At 36.3% G+C, this 17,513-nt stretch overlaps 1 long non-coding RNA gene across 1 annotated transcript in view; it reads left to right on the top strand.

Annotated features, from left to right (window-relative positions):
• The window catches only part of LOC129516961 (uncharacterized), a 137,869-nt gene that overhangs the window by 81,067 nt on the left and 39,289 nt on the right, over positions 1-17,513 (top strand). Inside the window, exon 3 of the long non-coding RNA XR_008665907.1 lies at positions 13,375-13,511. This is a non-coding gene — a long non-coding RNA (uncharacterized LOC129516961). The remainder of the gene's footprint in view (positions 1-13,374; positions 13,512-17,513) is intronic.

Here is a 17,513-nt window from a genome sequence, read left to right as displayed (position 1 = left end):
TATGACATACACATTATAAACATTATATATATAAACCACATCTTCTTTATCCATGATGCACCTATATCCATTATATGTATGTGTAATATACCACATCTTCTTTGTCCATTCATTTGTTAATTCACACCTGGGTTGCCTCCATTATCTTAGTTATTATAAATATTGCTGCAATAAACATAAGGGTATATATATATATATATCTTTTTAAATAAGTGTTTTCATTTTCTTTGGGTAAATATACAGTAATGGAATTGCTGGATCATATGGTATTTCTATTTTTATTTTTTTGAGGAACCTCTATACTGTTTTACACAATCAGGGTATCAGCGTTGTAATTCTTTTCCAAAACTCTTGAGTTCCAGAGCTGGTCAGTGAGTGAATATTTTTATATATTGTAATATAAATAGAAGTATTTTGTTTACCTCAAATTCCACCACATATATCAATTCCTTCTTCTAAAAGGGAGAATTTGTATCCTAAATTCTAATCCTTGTTGCATTGCGGCCTTTGGACAACAGTCACCTTTTGCAGATCTGTCACAATGATAATAGTAATTTCAATCTCTGGATCGGAAGCATGTTTGAAACTCAATATACATCTACCAGTTTCACATCACTGTCAGTGGGAATCATCTCTTAGTACTTGCTCAGCTCTCCCTCTGTCTGCATGGCCCATTACCCTCTTCTCGGCACCCCCTTTGCTTACTCAATTATGGCTGTCACATGTGATCTGAGCACTGCGGAAAGGCTGCAGCCTTTGCTCCATGTTGCCTATAAGAATCAGCATCTGAAAAGCTAAAGATGGAATATTCCTCACAAGCCAGCAATAAGCACTAGGGTGACTGTGTCCTTGTATTGACACTGCTAGCATCTGTCTTCTATTGTTATTTCTCAGTGCTCTCTGCTTCTTTATTAGGACACTGGATGTGCCTAGATCTTCATTTCATCTCAAATAATGATCTCTTAAAGTTTCCTATACACAAGATTCACTTTACACTTCAAGCATCTGTCCCTTTGATCTTAAGACATCCACGGTTGACCCTTGAACAATATAAGAATTAGGGACACTGACCCCTTCTCCATGCAATTGAAAGCCCATATATAACTTGACTTCCCCAAAACTTAATTACTAATAGCCTATTACTGACTGGAAGCCTTACTGATAACATAAATGTTTGATTGACACATATTTTGTATTTTTTTTCTATTCTATACTATATTCTTACAATAATGTAAGGTACAGAAAAGAAGACATTATTAAGAAAGCAGAAGCAGGACAAACTACATTTATAGTACCATACTGTAAAAAAATCTGTGTATAAGTACACCCATGCAATTCCAACCTTTGTTTTTCAAGGGTCAACAGTAGGGGATCCCTGGGTGGCGCAGCGGTTTGGCGCCTGCCTTTGGCCCAGGGCGCGATCCTGGAGACCAGGGATCAAATCCCACGTCGGGCTTCCGGTGCATGGAACCTGCTTCTCCCTCTGCCTGTGTCTCTGCCTCTCTCTCTCTCTCTCTCTCTCTCATTGACTATCATAAATAAATAAAAAAAATTCAAGGGTCAACAGTATACTATCTTGTGGCAAATAGAGCTGGATCCAACTTACCCAAATAATTTAGAGCAGTGATTTTCCAACCTTTCTGAGTAGAGTCTTTATTTATTTATTTATTTATTTATTTATTTATTTATTTAGGAAGAGAGTGGGGGGTGGGGAGGAGCAGAGGCAGAGGGAGAGGAAAGAATCTTAAGTAGGCTTCCTGTCCATAGCAGAGTCTAAGGTGGGTCTTGATCTCACAACTTTGAGATTGTACACAAATCAAGAGATGTACACTTGACTGACTGAGTAACCCAGGCACCGGAGTAGAGTCATTTTTAATGAGATTTTGCACAACTCAAATATATGAAGTAGACAAAAGCAGAATTGGTCGGCTTCAGAGCAGATCGTGACCAATAATGCTCATTTTCTTTACCAAAATATCCTCTCCCCTTCTCAACTTTAGAAAACTAAGCCTTAGAGGAGCACCTTTTGGAAAAAATAGATTAAAACTTGTTATTGGTAAAGTTAGAAAGATAAGTCATATGATTCTAAGGAAAATGTTTCAATTTATTAAACATATAAACTACTCTTATTATCCTTTACAGCTTATATAGCAATTTAGAATTTGGCATAGAGACAGAGTTGACAAACTACAACCTGTGGGCCAAATCTGGCCCGGTACCTGATTTTGTAAATAAAGTTTTATTGGAACATACACATTTGTGATTTGTAATGTATGTTTTCATGATACATTGTAGAGTTTAGAAGAGATTGGATGCCCTCATAGAGCCTAAAGTATTTATTATCTGGCCATTTAAATAAAACGTTTGTCAGAAAAGTATCCTTTTTGGAGTCCTATGCTTAGCACTCTATTAAGTGAACAGTATATATTAACGTACAACTTTCGAAATACAAATAACTAATTAAAGGTACTCTCAAGTAATTGGTATGGTTTAAATTCAGTTTTTCACTATTTATATTATAGAATATATTGACATTTAAAGTTGACATTTATTTTTATTTTCTTGAAATTAACTTTATTTTTATTTTATTCCTTTTTGTTCCGATTAAACTTTGTCTCCAAGTTTCCAGTTTACCTCAGAAAAGGTGAAATTTCCCCACTGACATTCTTGATTTTAAAAGGCCTTTGCAGATTTTCGAAGGTATTGATGATATGAAAGTTCCTCTGTACCAAGGAAGGAAATTCTCTCTTCCCTAACCCAGTCTTTGAATGGCTCCAGATCAATGTGTATACACAGTGTCCTTGCTTTTATCTAATATGAAGAAAGCCAGTGTGCTGATGGCCTCTGAAAGGCTTTCCAAGTTGGCTCAAGATGAAATAAACTCTCCTTAAAGTGAAATAAATGGTATCCCACAATGCTATTGATACAATACATACCATCAACAATGTCTATCCATTTTTAATAATACATCATAGCAGAGAGATGTAGGTTCATAGAAGAACCAGCTTTTACTACTGAAAAAGATCTAAACGAGATTTTACTCTATTTCGCTTTTAAAGGAATGCTTCCCTTTGGCCCTATTCTTTAAGAAATGCCGGTAATAGATAATCTAAGAAAAGGTGAAATCGTTTGCTGGCGGCTTTCTTCAAAGAAAAGTGCTTATATAGTTGACATAGCATAATATTTCAAATTGATTTAGGGTTTGAACAAATGTTTGAGGTTGGTGTTTTTTTGTTTTTTTTTTTTTTTATCAATGGTTGTTTCCATTCTGTAAGCTTCAGTAGGTAAAAGTTGTCAAATCTCAAAATATTGTAAGGATTTGGATTCATTGGTATGGCCTAGAAGAAGCTGTATAGGACGATAAAAAATTAGAAGGGAAGAAAATAAAAGAATGCCAAAGGAGAAATGAACAGTTTACCTAATGGGTAGGTATTACTGGAGGAAATTCAAGCATTATATTATTGTTGGTCAGTCAGTTGTAGTTGTTGGATACACAACTCTATGTAGTGCTCTTTGTTAAGCTACTTTAGGGCAAAACTCTGTGACCTGTGTGTGTGTGTGTGTGTGTGTGTGAGTGTGTGTGTGTGAATAGAGACGTTTAATGGATGGTGGTCACATGTTTGACACACTTGAGAAATGCAGCCACAGTCGTGCGATTTATTTAAGATTATTTGGAGGTTTACCTTTCCCCTGTTCAAGAAAATGTATCTAGAAAGTAGGAATAACGTTATAGTAATTACCTGAATATATTCTAGTGTATCATCCTAGTGTTAATAGTACTTTTTTAGTTGCAGCTGATGAAAATCCAACCCCAAATGGAATTTTATTACCTCCATGCAATGTAAAAGTAAAGGGTGAAGCTGGGCACTCTTTCCCTCTATCTCTCAGCTCTTTTTTCCCCTGTGTTGATTTATCTTAAGCAGATTTTTTTCCCTTTGGTAGCAAAAAATGTTTCTGGTATCACCAAGCTGGCATAGTTTTTAGCAGCAATTATCCTGGCAGGAAAAGAAATCCTCCTTCAGTTCCCCAGTATTTTTTCAATCCTGAAAATGATTCTTGTTGAACTTGTTTAAATAATTGTCCATCCCTGGGCTAATAAATGTGTCCAGGAATTTGGAAGCTCTGAGCAACTCAAGTCATGTGCCCACTCCTAGGAGGGAGAACAGCAGACCCAAGCAAACCATGAGGTATTTTATAAAACAAAAAAGAGGGATCCTGCACTAGAAGAGTGAGAGGGGATGGTGGCAGGCAGAAAGCGCAAACTGTTTCCCCAATGACGTACGTGACCATGACATCAACTTGTCTTGACACTACTGTTGAGGACAGATATTATAGTGAGATTTAAAACAAGTGAAAGGTGGTTCTTGCCCATAAAAGAAACTGGTCAATTGTTGGGGTGAATCTTTAGATTCACATGCTTCTCTGGTGATAAATGTCAAGGAGGGAAGAGAATTTATCATACCAGGATCTAATAACTGCAATATTTAGACTGCAATATTTAAATTCCAGGATGTCTTGTATGTAACTTGAGTGAATATTGACATTTTATGAGGGCTGGAGAAATCACTGAACTGGACTTTTTCCTTTGTCTATACTTTCTAAACTACTAAACTATATGGTTGGAGCATGATTTTGTTGGAAGATATTTTGTTAGAGATGTGACTTGTTGGGAGCTTTTATGCAAGTATCATACTATTGAATTGTTTGTTTCTTGAGCATGTGAACCAAAATTAGTCTACAATGACCCAAAAGAAGTATCCCAAGATTTTTTATATAATTTATACCCATATTTGAATGGATATGAAATATATGCCATATAATTTATATTCATATAAAATTCAGATATCTGAAAGCTTAGAGATATATGTTTTTACAAGAAAGAACTGTTTAAATTACTACAAATTTGAATAAATTAAGGGTCTCCAAAGTCTTCGGATCACGCATCTATATAAGTAAAAAATATATTTTTAAAGATTTATTTATTTATTCATGAGAGACACAGAGAGAGAGGCAGAGACACAGGCAGAGGGAGAAGTAGGCTCTCTGCAGGGAGCCCAATAGGAGACTTGATTCCAGATCCCAGGATCATGCCTGAGCTGAAGGCAGATGCTCAACCCCTGAGCCACTCAGGCATCCCTATAAGTAAAAACATTATGAGCATGTATCTCAATAAGCACATTTTCTACTTATAAGTTATAGAGACACTAATCTATATTTTAAATGTAAGGAAAGCTTGATTTCTTTTAAGATGAAAAATAAATGTAAGTAGATGTTCATTTTTACTCCACTTTCTTGCATACTCTGCTGTGGAGACCATTGATGTGAATGACTAGGAAATGAAAAAAGAAATAGATGTTACAAACTCTATTCCACTTGAAATTCTATTAAATTGATCATATAACACATTTTTTTTTGACTTGTCAAATTATAGATTTCCTTGGGCTGACTTGGTTTCAGGTCAGTATGGCTGGTTTATGGGACTGACCTTCGAAGACTTGAATACAGAATATGACCCTGTGTGCACCTATATGTGCTTATACTTTTTTGCTTTTTAAAAATCTTGCTTTTTCCTGATCTTAACCTTAAAATTTGAGAATTTTGTGAGATGATCTTTCACATATCTGACCATCAGAAATACTTCTGAATACCCCAAATATTAGAGAGAAAATTCCAAAGATGGACCTTGGAAATGCTGTCAGGTAGAAGTTATTTTCAATTTCTTACATTTTGACATCCCTCTTCTCTTCCTACTGTGTTTCTCATTTGAATCCTTTTAATCACTGGGTCTTTCAGTCAGTTTTTTTTTTTTTAATTAAAGTATTTAGGGGATAAAGTTACATGCTAAGCTGGCTCTAATCACAGCCTTGCACTTTAGATTTTTTTAAATAATATTTGTTACCTAAAAATATTATTCAAGCCCCCTAAATTTTCAAACTGTAGTACATATAAAATTACTGGTGTATTATTATAAAATACAGACTGTTTAAGCTCTCCTGCTAGACTTTTTTGTTCATGGGTCTGATGGGAGGCTTGGAAGTTGGCATTTATTTTTATTCTTTTTATCCACTCCCCTATAATTTTAATGCTAGGAATTCATGGGCCACACTTTGAAAAACATGCTCTAGTCCATCTTAGCTTCTCAGATGGCAGTGAGCTCTAGTCAAACACTGAAGTATCCATGCTATACGTTTCAGTTTATAAGTCGAATCCTATTTTTCTTTCAACTGATTTCTATGAGAGTAAGCCTATTGGTTTTCTGTGACCCTGAGAACCAAAGCCTACTTCTAAAGTTTTCAGGGCTCCTCAGCATTTTGTTCTGTTTGTCTGACAGTTTAGTTAATTTTTCCCCTCTTAGAGAGTTTTGTGAGGAGTGTGGGGATGCCCCTTCCCATTCCCAGCTCTTCCACGGGTCTCTCCTCATCTCTACTGCATCTCCTTGTACTGGAGCATATGATTTCACTCTTCTAAGCAACCCATGGTCAGGATCTGACATGAGAAAATCACAAGTAATTAACCAAAGAAATATTAGGCATCTTTATGATTATTAACTCAAGGTTCAGAAATCAGAGTTGTTCAGCTATCATACCCAGAATTGTATTTACTTGTTCATTTTCAGTGTTCTAGTAACAATATGGATACTTCTGGCAAAAGCAGGTTCACAGATTCATTAGTATTTGGAGTTTCTTGACTCTTTTTAGAAATCCAGAACTCTATTTCGATTTCCAATTTTTAGATGAAAATAATTTTTTTTATTTAGATGCACTGGGACATATTGTTTCAGCTGGCTAACATCTGGATGCTTTCTCAGCACATGCCAAAGCCGGCGTTTCTAGCACTGGGTAGTTTGTCTCAGGAACACGAAGTGCTCATTATTTACCATTGTTATTTTCTCTGACTCTTGAGAAAAGTCAGTGCTACAAAAATGCAAACTTAAAGGAAAAAATGAATTAAAGCTGATAGAGTTCAAAATGTTGATATTCAGATTGTTATCTCCTGGGTTCATCCTAAAATGATTCTTTCGTTTTTAGAAGAGCATAAAAAGACCAACTCAGATTAATTTTACTTCTTTTTGTGTAGACGATAGCCAGTCATTTATGATTCCAAATTTTCCACTTTATAAGAACCTCTTAGAATCACAGAATGCATCACTTGATCTTGCAGAGACGTTAAAGATTATGGAGTTATGCCTCCCACACAGTTCAGAAACATCCTCTGCCAAATCTTTGGCAAAGGGCACTTGTGGCTCTCCGTGGTTGAAAACCAGTCTTTCCACTGACTTAACTTGAAAATATATTATTAAACATCATTAATAGGATAGAAAATAGACACAATTGATCATTCATTTATTCATTAATTTGCTTCCCACTTGATACAAAAGAGATTTAGTGTACTTTATGATGGAAGTAGTATAGGGTGGTGGGCTCTGCGGTTAGACACGTCTCAGCTAGATTCCTGACTCTTTCACAAACGTGTGTCATGGCATTAAGCTAGTTAGTTAGATTTCTAATACTAATTTTCTTTCTCTGTTACCAGGAACTTTAATAACAGCACCTACTTGATCGAGTTGTTGCAAGGTCTGAATGTGTGTTGGGAAATTAATAAATAACTCATGTTAATCACTATTACTAGTTTTTAATCACCTATTAGAGCAGGAAGAAAATGGTCAGATATTAACAATGCACAGGGATGGTAGCAAGGTTCATTTGTTTATTTGGGGGACCCTGTTAAATTTCCTTCTTAGGGGGCACCTGGGTGGTGCAGTAGGTTAAGCTTCCAACTCTTGGTTTTGGCTCAATTGTGGTCTCAGGGTCCTGAGATGAGTTGGGCCTGTGTTGGGCTTCACACGAAGCGCAGTCTTGCTTAAGTTTCTCTTTCCCTCTGTCCCTTTCCCTTGCTCTCTCTCTCAAACAATCTTAGAAAAATTTTTCCTTTGTTCATATAAAGGAAGTCTGAGAGTCTGGTACACTTTTTCTAAGAAAGTATATTTGAAAGAGTGAGGATGAGTGAAGGTTATGGCTTATATAACAGCCAGAGGTATTGAAGGGAAACTTGGTATAACAATTTGATGCAAGAGGGGAAAATCATTGAGAAAAAGCTAAATAATTCCTTCCTCCTCTGACGCTTTAACTTTCTGGATTTTGTAAAAAAACATCCAGCAGTTACATTTATACTACAGCACGGAAAGGAAATGGTGATCCCAGAATAATGGAGAACATGAGAATATTAGAATTCCTTGTTTTATATCAGGTACAAAATAGCAATTTATTCATCCAACAAATATTTATTGAGCTCCTATTCTGTTGTAGTTTCTGGAGATAGTTCAGAAAACAAAGATAAAAAAATGAAAGAAAATTCCTTTTTCATAAAGTTTGCATCCTAGAGAGTAGGGGTAGGGGTGCTGGAATAGTAAATACATAAATACATCATAGGCAGGCAGTAAGCACAGTGTCGGAGGATAGAGAGTGACAGAGTATGAGACAGAGTCTTTTTTGATAAGGAAGCAGGAACCTGAACACGGTAGGAGCAAGCTATGACACAAAGGGACAGTGCATTTTAGGCAAAAGGAAGAGTTAGTACACCAGTCCTGAGGTAGGATTATGCCGGTGGGGATGGAGTGAGCAAGGTGCTGGGATATGGAGGAATTGACTTCAGAGAGGCAGCCTGGGCAAGAAAGGGAAAAATGAGAATAGAAACAGAAGCTAAAGTCAGAGATGATGCCTTGTACATAATGGAGGTAACATTTTTTAAAAGATTTTTAAAATTTATTTATTCATGAGAGACACACACACACACACACAGAGTGAGAAAGAGAGAGAGAGAGAGGCAGAGACACAGGCAGAGGGAAAAGCAGGCTCTGTGCAGGGAGCCTGACATGGGACTCGATTCCAGGTCTCCAGGGTCACGCCCTTGGCTGAAGGCGCCTGAAGGTAACATTTAAATAAGCAGGTTGGACTCAAATCTATGAGGCTTCTCTCAGGAACTTGTGTGCAATAGATTCTACAGGTTAGACAATCAGGGTCAGCATTGGGGTGTCATCAGTGGGGATGAAGATGAGAATGGAAGTCTTGGTTGATTGGACCTAAGGGTGAAGGAGAGGGTGACCCAAAGACCATCTTAGAGTCTTGAGTCTTGCTGATTGGAAGAACTCTGTGGTGGCATCATTGAGAAGAAAGCTAACGGGCAACCAGAAGACAACGAGCAACATGTCCAATAAACTTGGGGTGAGCTGGTAGCAGCATGTCCCAGTGGACATTTTCAATGAAAGCTAAGACCAGTAATTTAAAGAGTCTGGCAATGAAAGGAAGAGAGAAAGAGCACATCACTTAGGGAAGGCAGTGGGATTCAGCAAATACATTTCTCAGGTTGTGATGGAGTCAATACAGGATCGCAAAAAGGGTGTAGAGAAAGGAGCTATTGGAGATGAATAAATGCCGGAAAACATCTTTTGGAAATTGGGGGAAAAAAAAATCTAGGATTCTGTGCTGTGAGTGGGTGGGTTATAGGATTTTAAATAAGATTAATTTCGCTTATAGGATCTGGGATTTCTAGATGTGTTCATTCTGTTGAATACTTGACAAACAGTAATCCAATACCAAAAATTCCTTTCGGTTTAATTTCAGGATCTCAGGAGTGTAGGAACGAAGTTTGTCAATAATTAGCCACATCCAAGCAAATAGAGGACAAATAATTTTATAAAACCAAACCAAACCAAAAATGAGGTTGGTGAGAGGCTGGAGTAATACAGAGAAGATAGAGGAGATTGCAGGCTACATGGGGCTCTGTGAGTTTCTGAGATCCAAAGTTATTTATTTCTTTACTCAACAAATATTTGTTGATCACCCATAGTGTTATGGTCACTGTGCTGGTCCCGAGAATGGTGGAAAGATTCAGAGAAATATGATCCTGCTCTCATGAAGCTTCAGTCTAAAGAAGAAAGCAGATATTAAACAAAAAGCTATATAATTGATTCTAAATATCTTAGCATTGTGATGAGTGCTATAAAGTAGAGCATAAAAGAGTGGCCATTAGCTTCAGTTTCATCCTCTCTTCTTCAGAGTGTGACAGTGATCTCAAGTACATTGTCTGCTATAAAATTAAAGTAATTGTGTTATTTCTCATTCAAATCGATCCCCTGGTGTGAACAATTATGCTGGGATAACAGGCACAAAACAGGACCACTGGTCACTGTCTTAAAGGGGCACTTGGGAGACCATCCAAAGTAAAAAAAAAAAAAAAAAGTGATGTGAAGGAGAATGATAAATATGCCTGGTATGTGAACAGTGTTTTTCCTGTGATGAATCAAAGGGTAAAGAGAAGAATTATTTAGAGAAGTCCAATGGGGTGTAATTAAGACTAGTAGCATAAAGGTAAACAAAGGAATAATTGAGCTAAGTAAAGTACCAGGAAAAATTTCTAATAGCCAAGACTGATTATAAAAGATACTCCTAGGGAAGGGTATTTTAGCCAATATGAGCTGAAATATTGAAAATTAAAATGGGGAATGTGTATGTGTATATACGAGAAGAAATAGGCCTTCACCAGGATAAGATCATTGAACTGGAAAATCTTTTCTACCTCTAGCTCTTTTTTTTAAATTTTTTTTATTTTTTTATTTTTTTTTACCTCTAGCTCTTAATATCTCAAAAAGTTCTGAACTTTTATTTTTTACTCAGTTATTTTTATTTATCTTTATATTTATTTATTTATTTATTTATTTATTTATTTATTTATTTATTTTTTAGGGCAAAGAGCCTGTCTTAGTGATTGTGGTCACTAAGCACACTAGAGGCACCGAAAATCCTGAGACCAAACATTGGTGCGGCTCCGATCATATCCCAGTTTTCATCTGTCCACTTTGTTTCTGACTTAAAAAAAAAAGCAGAGACTGCGGCTTAAAAGCCCAAGAGTTCTTTCTTAACATATTAACTTACAAAAGACATAAATTAAATGAATGTCTTCATTGGGTGCCAGAAAAAGACCCATCTGAGCTGTCCTATCTCTAACTGTATACCTTAAAAAGCAAGGAAAACTGGTTCTCTCTGGGTTAGGAGAGGCAGGAAGGAAGAATTATATAATCCTCCTAATTTGGAAAGAACCAAAATTCATCTGGTGTTAGATATCTGGATCCTCGTCTCAGTTACTCGGTTAGTAGAAAGCTGGCCTCCGCCGTGCTGGCAGGAGTTGGCCGCCAAACTAAGCGGTGCTGGCGGCTGGGTGTTAAGTGCTCTGTCCACTTTGGGGGACAGGGAGTAGAGGATGCTGAAGGCTGAAGTCCTGACGTCAGATGAAGCATCTGATCCTTCAAGACCCCCTGGCATTTGCTGTTTGAGTTGTCAGCTGGGTTTCAGGTCAGATAATTACATTTTGCTTGTCCAGTGCCCCTGGCCATTTCAAGTAGAGGCTTCGTTTCCCATCAGAAATTGCTCCTCACGTGATGCTGAGCCTAATTACACAACTGCTGTGGTGGTCCACAGGTAGCCTGGCCTCGGTGGTCATGGAGGGATCCCTCTACAGGCCCACGCCAGGCACATTCAGCCCAGGCTTGAATTCTTTCCAAGAAGTTTCATCTAAGAGCCTCGGTAAAGAAAACCAGTCTATCTGTGAGAAAGAAAGATGAGTTTAGAAATGAAAGAAGCCACGTTGGGTTTTGGGTATTTGTTTTAGTAGGCTGGATTTCTAGACAGCTCTTCAGTGTGTATTCCAATGGGCCAGTTTAGTCTGGGCTGTCTGTGCTCGCTCCTTTTTATAAGAATCTTGGGATCGATTGGTTTGGGTAGAAAACGTGAGTGATGCGGAGGAGGTCTCAGATAACTCATTGACCTTCATTCTAAGGATTTGGCCAAATGTGGATGATTAAATGGTCAGAGAATCCTCAGACACATTTCCTTTATTTTACATTTACTGAAAATGTTCTCATCTGAACACTTTAATTAGATGAAAGTAAGTTTTAGAGTCCAGATGTAAGCTGTCCAAGGAAAGTACTGAACTAAAGGCCAATAGCTCATCTCAGAACTTTTATTATTCTTTGAAATGGATTCAGTTATGAGTTTTTCTATGGGCATAATTCTACCTTAGAAAATTTCTAATAAAAAAATAAAAGTCATTTTGGTCCTCTTTAATCTAGCATAATAAATAGAATGAATTCTTTTCAGGGGATATATTCTAGTCAATGCAATATATACATATTATTCAACAATATGTTAAAATGCCAACTTTATAAATTAAAGTTGCAGAGAGGATATTGTGATCGTCAAAAAAAAAGTAGAACATTAAATTTTTGTGATTTTTACCTATTTAAAAAGATATCATAAAGGATATATATTAGGAGAAGGAGAAAAATCTGATAAATTTTGGAGCTTTTTCTGTACTGGTTCACATAGATATACTCACTATCCTTTAATGATTTTCATTGTAATATACTCTGTAGAGTATATTAAAAGAAAAAGCCTTTAATTGTTGGTAATTTGCGCGGTCTTCTTTTATTGTAATGAGAACAATATTGACATATTGTAATGTCATATTATTGACGATTTCAAAATATCAGATAATTACAAAATGCTATCATTGCTGAAATGGTCAGTAAATACATTTTTTTTTTTATACTGGAAAAATGGCCTTATTTTGGTTTTCTAGGGACTGCCAAAGGAAGAAGTGGAGCTTCTTTGTTTTGGAGTTTTCTGCAATTTTATTTAATTTGTTTAAAGAGAAGAGTAATGCAAGTGTTCATTTATATGCTAAGATATACTCCAATAAAAAGTTTTAGAGAGAAAAAACCCCAACATGGTTCACCTGTTGTGCTCATTGAAGGGAAAACCTCACAAAATATCAGCAGCAACATGTTGTCTTATCAGCTTTCCCTCATCCTGACCACTGATCTCCATTTCTGTTTTCCAGACAGCTTCAGAAGAAAAGCTGGGCTGGGTGGTGCAGCGGTTTGGCGCCTGCCTTTGGCTCAGGGCGCGATCCTGGAGACCCGGGATCAAGTCCCACGTCGGGCTCCCGGTGCATGGAGCCTGTTTCTCCCTCTGCCTGTGTCTCTGCCTCTCTCTCTCTCTCTGTATGACTATCATAAATAAATAAATTTAAAAAAAAATAAATAAATAAAATGTACAATTTTCTCTTGAGATGGCAAAGCTCTTTTGTGATAAATTGGAGTCTTACCATCTGAGAAAGGAATCTTACCAACAACTTGTTAGTCCATAAAAATATTTCTCATGTTGACACTTGTCAGTTATCCATATGTCAGTCATATGAAATAATTTTTTCATCTTCGGGTGACACCTTTTCTGTCATAGTATCTTTCACATTTCGAGACTCTTATCATCCCAGTTTTGTTTATGTGGTTTTTATACATTTATCTCCTTTCTGTTCCAGAAAACCACTGATATAGCTATTATGGACACTGAAAATAAAACAAGATAAAATGAAAAACACATTATAGAAATGAAGACAATGGACTCAAAGAAAATGGGAATAGGAACAAAATGAAAATGTCAGGAAGATGTGACTGAGTAAGTTCTTTTTTTTTTCTCTCTGAGTAAGTTCTTAAAGGTTTTTTTCACTGTTTCAAGAGGGCTATGAGTTTGGCTGTGCATTTTTCAGTAGGTAATATAAGGATGTATTTATTATAATTCAATATATAATATTCCTATAATCCGTATACTATCCATATGGTATAAGGATATATTCATCAATATAATCATTTGCTTAGAAGAAACTCAATTAGTCCTGATGCTAAGACCAACAGTGATATATGAGTTTTTATAAAGAAGAAATGGCAATTTAATGAGTAATGTTCTTGCAGCATCCTTATCTGCTATGGGCCAGAATATGATTATGGACTGGCTAGTTAGACCCAGAGTTGGATCCAGGCTCTGTACTTTAAGGATAGCTATGTGGCCTCAGGAAACTTATTTAATTTATTTAAGTTCCACATTTAGCATTTGCAAAGTGTGTCCACCTCGTAGCCTAAGGTGAGGAATAAATAAGACAATGCACATAAAATGCCCAGCACAACTGGCATGTGGAAAGTGGTCAATAAATATTAGATCTTCCTAATCTGTTGTTACTTGGGGAATGCAAAGACACTTCAGTGTTAGGTCAGATAACTATGGTTACAAAGATAATTTGATGTAGGAATAAATGAAGCATAGTGGTCCTGAACGCATGTTTCAACACACGCACATACATGCACACACACGCACACAGTTTAGACTTTTATCTGTTTCTTGGCTCCTTTCTATATAGTAATTTTAGCCTTAGCATCTGGCATATGTTGAAGCAAGTTTAGCATTTTGTCTTACAAACTCCCAGGTTGGTTATGAGAATGAAAATTTGCAAAATAGCTGGCTCTGTCGAGTGCTGAGAATGGACTCAAGGAGTTCCCAAAGTCAGCAAAGATGTGGATCAGGAGATAATTCAGACCAGCTAAGTAGACAATAAATGAATCCTTTTATTGTTTTTTTTCCCCTTTCTACAAATCATTTCCTCATTTTAAGTAAAGGAGGAAATAGAAGGCTGAGAACTTTGGCTGGAAATGGCTTTTTCAAAGCATTTCTCACAAGTGAGAAAAGGAACTGGGGGTTGCCAGCTTCTGTAGGAAGAGCTATGTATCCACTACCACACAGAGATGAAAGAGCCACATTTTCCTAAGTATTTTTCTGTGATTGGAGTTACAAAGAGTGATGAATTTAAAAGGTCAGCAGTTGATGCTTGTTTTTAGTGTAGTTCTGGCTGGGAAATGATATGCTCAGAGAATGGAACTCTGACAAGTGAATCCTACGTCTTCTAGAGAAATAACTTAAATCAGAGCAAAAAAAATATTGGATGGATGGAAGAGATGATGGATCCATTGGGTTTACTGAACAATCAGTTTGGTACATCAAATTTTGCTAATCTATTATAATCAATCTCTCAAGTAGATTTTAACTTCTGAAACAGTGTAACAGGAGTAGTTGTCTTAATTTTCTTTCTTTTCTCAGAGCGAGAAATAATATAAAAACTGTTTCATGTATTTCTCTTCCCTTTATTTTGCTCATGTCAGATGTATTATTCCATATGCTATATGATATTTACTTTAGTCACATCCTTAGATCTTTCTACAGTTTTTTAAAAAAAGATTTTATTTATTTACTCATGAGAGACACACAGAGAGAGAGGCAGAGACACAGGCAGAGGGAGAAGCAGGCTCCCTGTGGGAGCCCGATGGGGGACTCGATCCCAGGACCCCCAGGATCACCCCCTGAGCCAAAGGCAGACACTCAACTGCTGAGCCCCCCCGGGCGTCCCTCTTTTTACGGTTTAAAGAGCTTTTTGCTCCCAAAGGATCCTACCCCTTTTCCCGTTTTTCCTGTCTGAAGAAGAGAACATGACACAGTGAAGAGACCACTGTCTTGAATTAAGAGAACTTAAATCCTTCTTCTAGCTATATAACTAGCTAATAATAGGATATTGCCAAGTAATGTATCTTCAATTGACTGATATTTCCTCCTCTCAACAAAGTTAGTCATTATGCTTCTTAAACTTTTTTTTTTTTATCAGTAGAAACATTTCTTGAAATAGAAAAATTTCTCACCAACCCAATATGTAAATTAGGTGAAGGCTGAATCCTCTTATTGAAATCAGATGTCTTCCTCTTCTTCCAGCCTCTCCTTCCTCTTGCCTTTTGGTGCGTTCCCTAAAGTATCTGCAATGAACCTCGAGGGCAGTGTTTCTCAAAGCACAGTCCACGGAACACTGGTGGTCCCTGATGGTTTATGGGTGATTCATAGGAGTTTAGGCAATTCAGAAGAAGAACATGAAATATTTGCTCGCATACATTTCATAAATTTGAAGTAAAACAATAATAATGATTTTCATAACAGAAATTTCTTTATGTTCTGAATAATCATTATGTTTTCTAGAATTGTATATGTGCCACAAGCAATGAATTAGTCTATTTAAATAACTTATATCATATCATTTGTATATTATTCTTTGCTTATTAATAATCCTATTATTTTTGTTGTTGAGACCATAGTGCTAAGTATATCCTGAATTCACAAGATGGATCAACAATTAAAATATACTTTGCTGAAGTATTAAATTAATGACAAGTTTTTTTTTTTTTTTTTTTGAGAACCTATTTTTATTCCCAGTTGAGACCCTGAGTCTCTTCTCTCCATGTAGAGGGGAACAGCAGTGTCAGGGCACAATGAGGTCAGTATCTGCTCCTCACCAAACCACCCCCACCTGCTTCTCCCTCTGCCTGTGTCTCTGCCTCTCTTTCTGTGTCTTTCATGAATAAATAAATAAAAATCTTTTAAAAAGATTAATAACAAAACGATAGTATAATTGCTGTAATTAAAAATATTTTATGATCATTAACTCCTTATAATCATGAAATTACAGTTTCATCACGGAATGTGAATCTTTTGCTACTGGGACAAGAGAAATTACAATAATGATGATTTGTAAGGATATCCAAAGAGCAAACTAATTAGGAGACCTGCTCATGAATATTTGAAAATCAGACTTCATTAGATCAATGGGCCTTTTGACCCTGGTCTCTTGTGTGTTATAGAGCCTTTTCAAATAGTGGAAAGAACCCACAGAGTTTTATATAATTTTCAAAATTAGGCAGCAGAATCTCTGACCAGTGCATTATTTCTATAAAAAGGAAAAAATTTAAAAAATTGCATTGTCCCCCAAATAAATAATAGGCTAAAAGTGGATTTAAATTTTTAGTTCATATGTTAGAAACATGTAAGGTATTTTCTAGGTGAAAAGATTGTGAAATCATTCTCAGACTTAGTAATAGTATCATTCTTGGAGAGAAATCATAATAAACATTTCACAATACTATTTTTTTCACAATACTATTTTATCACATAATGTCAGGGACATGCTCTGAAAGAGATATTAATACTAAATATATATCTATAAGAGGAGGCATTTGCTTTAAATTGGATACCAGAATTAATATGCAGATTATGAATCAGTTTTGAGTATAGGCACATTTTGGAGATATTGCAGGTTTGTTTCCAGACCACCATAATAAAGTAAATATCCAATAAAGCGAGTCAGATAAATTTTTTGCTTTCCTGTATATATAAAAGTTATTTTTATACTCTGCTATATCTATTAAGTGTGCAATAGCGTATGTCTAACAAAAATGTGCGTACCTTAATTAACAAACACTTTACTGCCAAAAAAAGTGCTAACGTCATCTGAGCTGTCAGCGAATTGTAATCTCTGCTGGTAGAGGATGTTGCTTCAGTGTTGATGGCTGCTGACTCATCAGGATGGTGGTTGCTGAAGATTGGGGTGGTTGTGACAACTCCTTCAAATAAGACAATAATGAAGTTTTTTGCACGGATTGGTTCTTCCTTTCTCTGTGGCCTGTGATGCTATTTGATAGCATTTTGCCCACAGTAGAATTTCTTACCAAATTGGAGTCAATCTTCTCCCCTACTGCTGCTTTATCAACTAAGCTTATGTAATATCCTGAATCCTTTGATGTCATTTCAACGATC

Source organism: Nyctereutes procyonoides, unplaced genomic scaffold (assembly GCF_905146905.1).
Source record: "Nyctereutes procyonoides isolate TBG_1078 unplaced genomic scaffold, NYPRO_anot_genome, whole genome shotgun sequence".
Lineage (NCBI taxonomy): Eukaryota > Metazoa > Chordata > Mammalia > Carnivora > Canidae > Nyctereutes > Nyctereutes procyonoides.
Note: the sequence above shows the minus strand (reverse complement) of the source record. Positions and strands in the feature narration are given on the sequence as shown.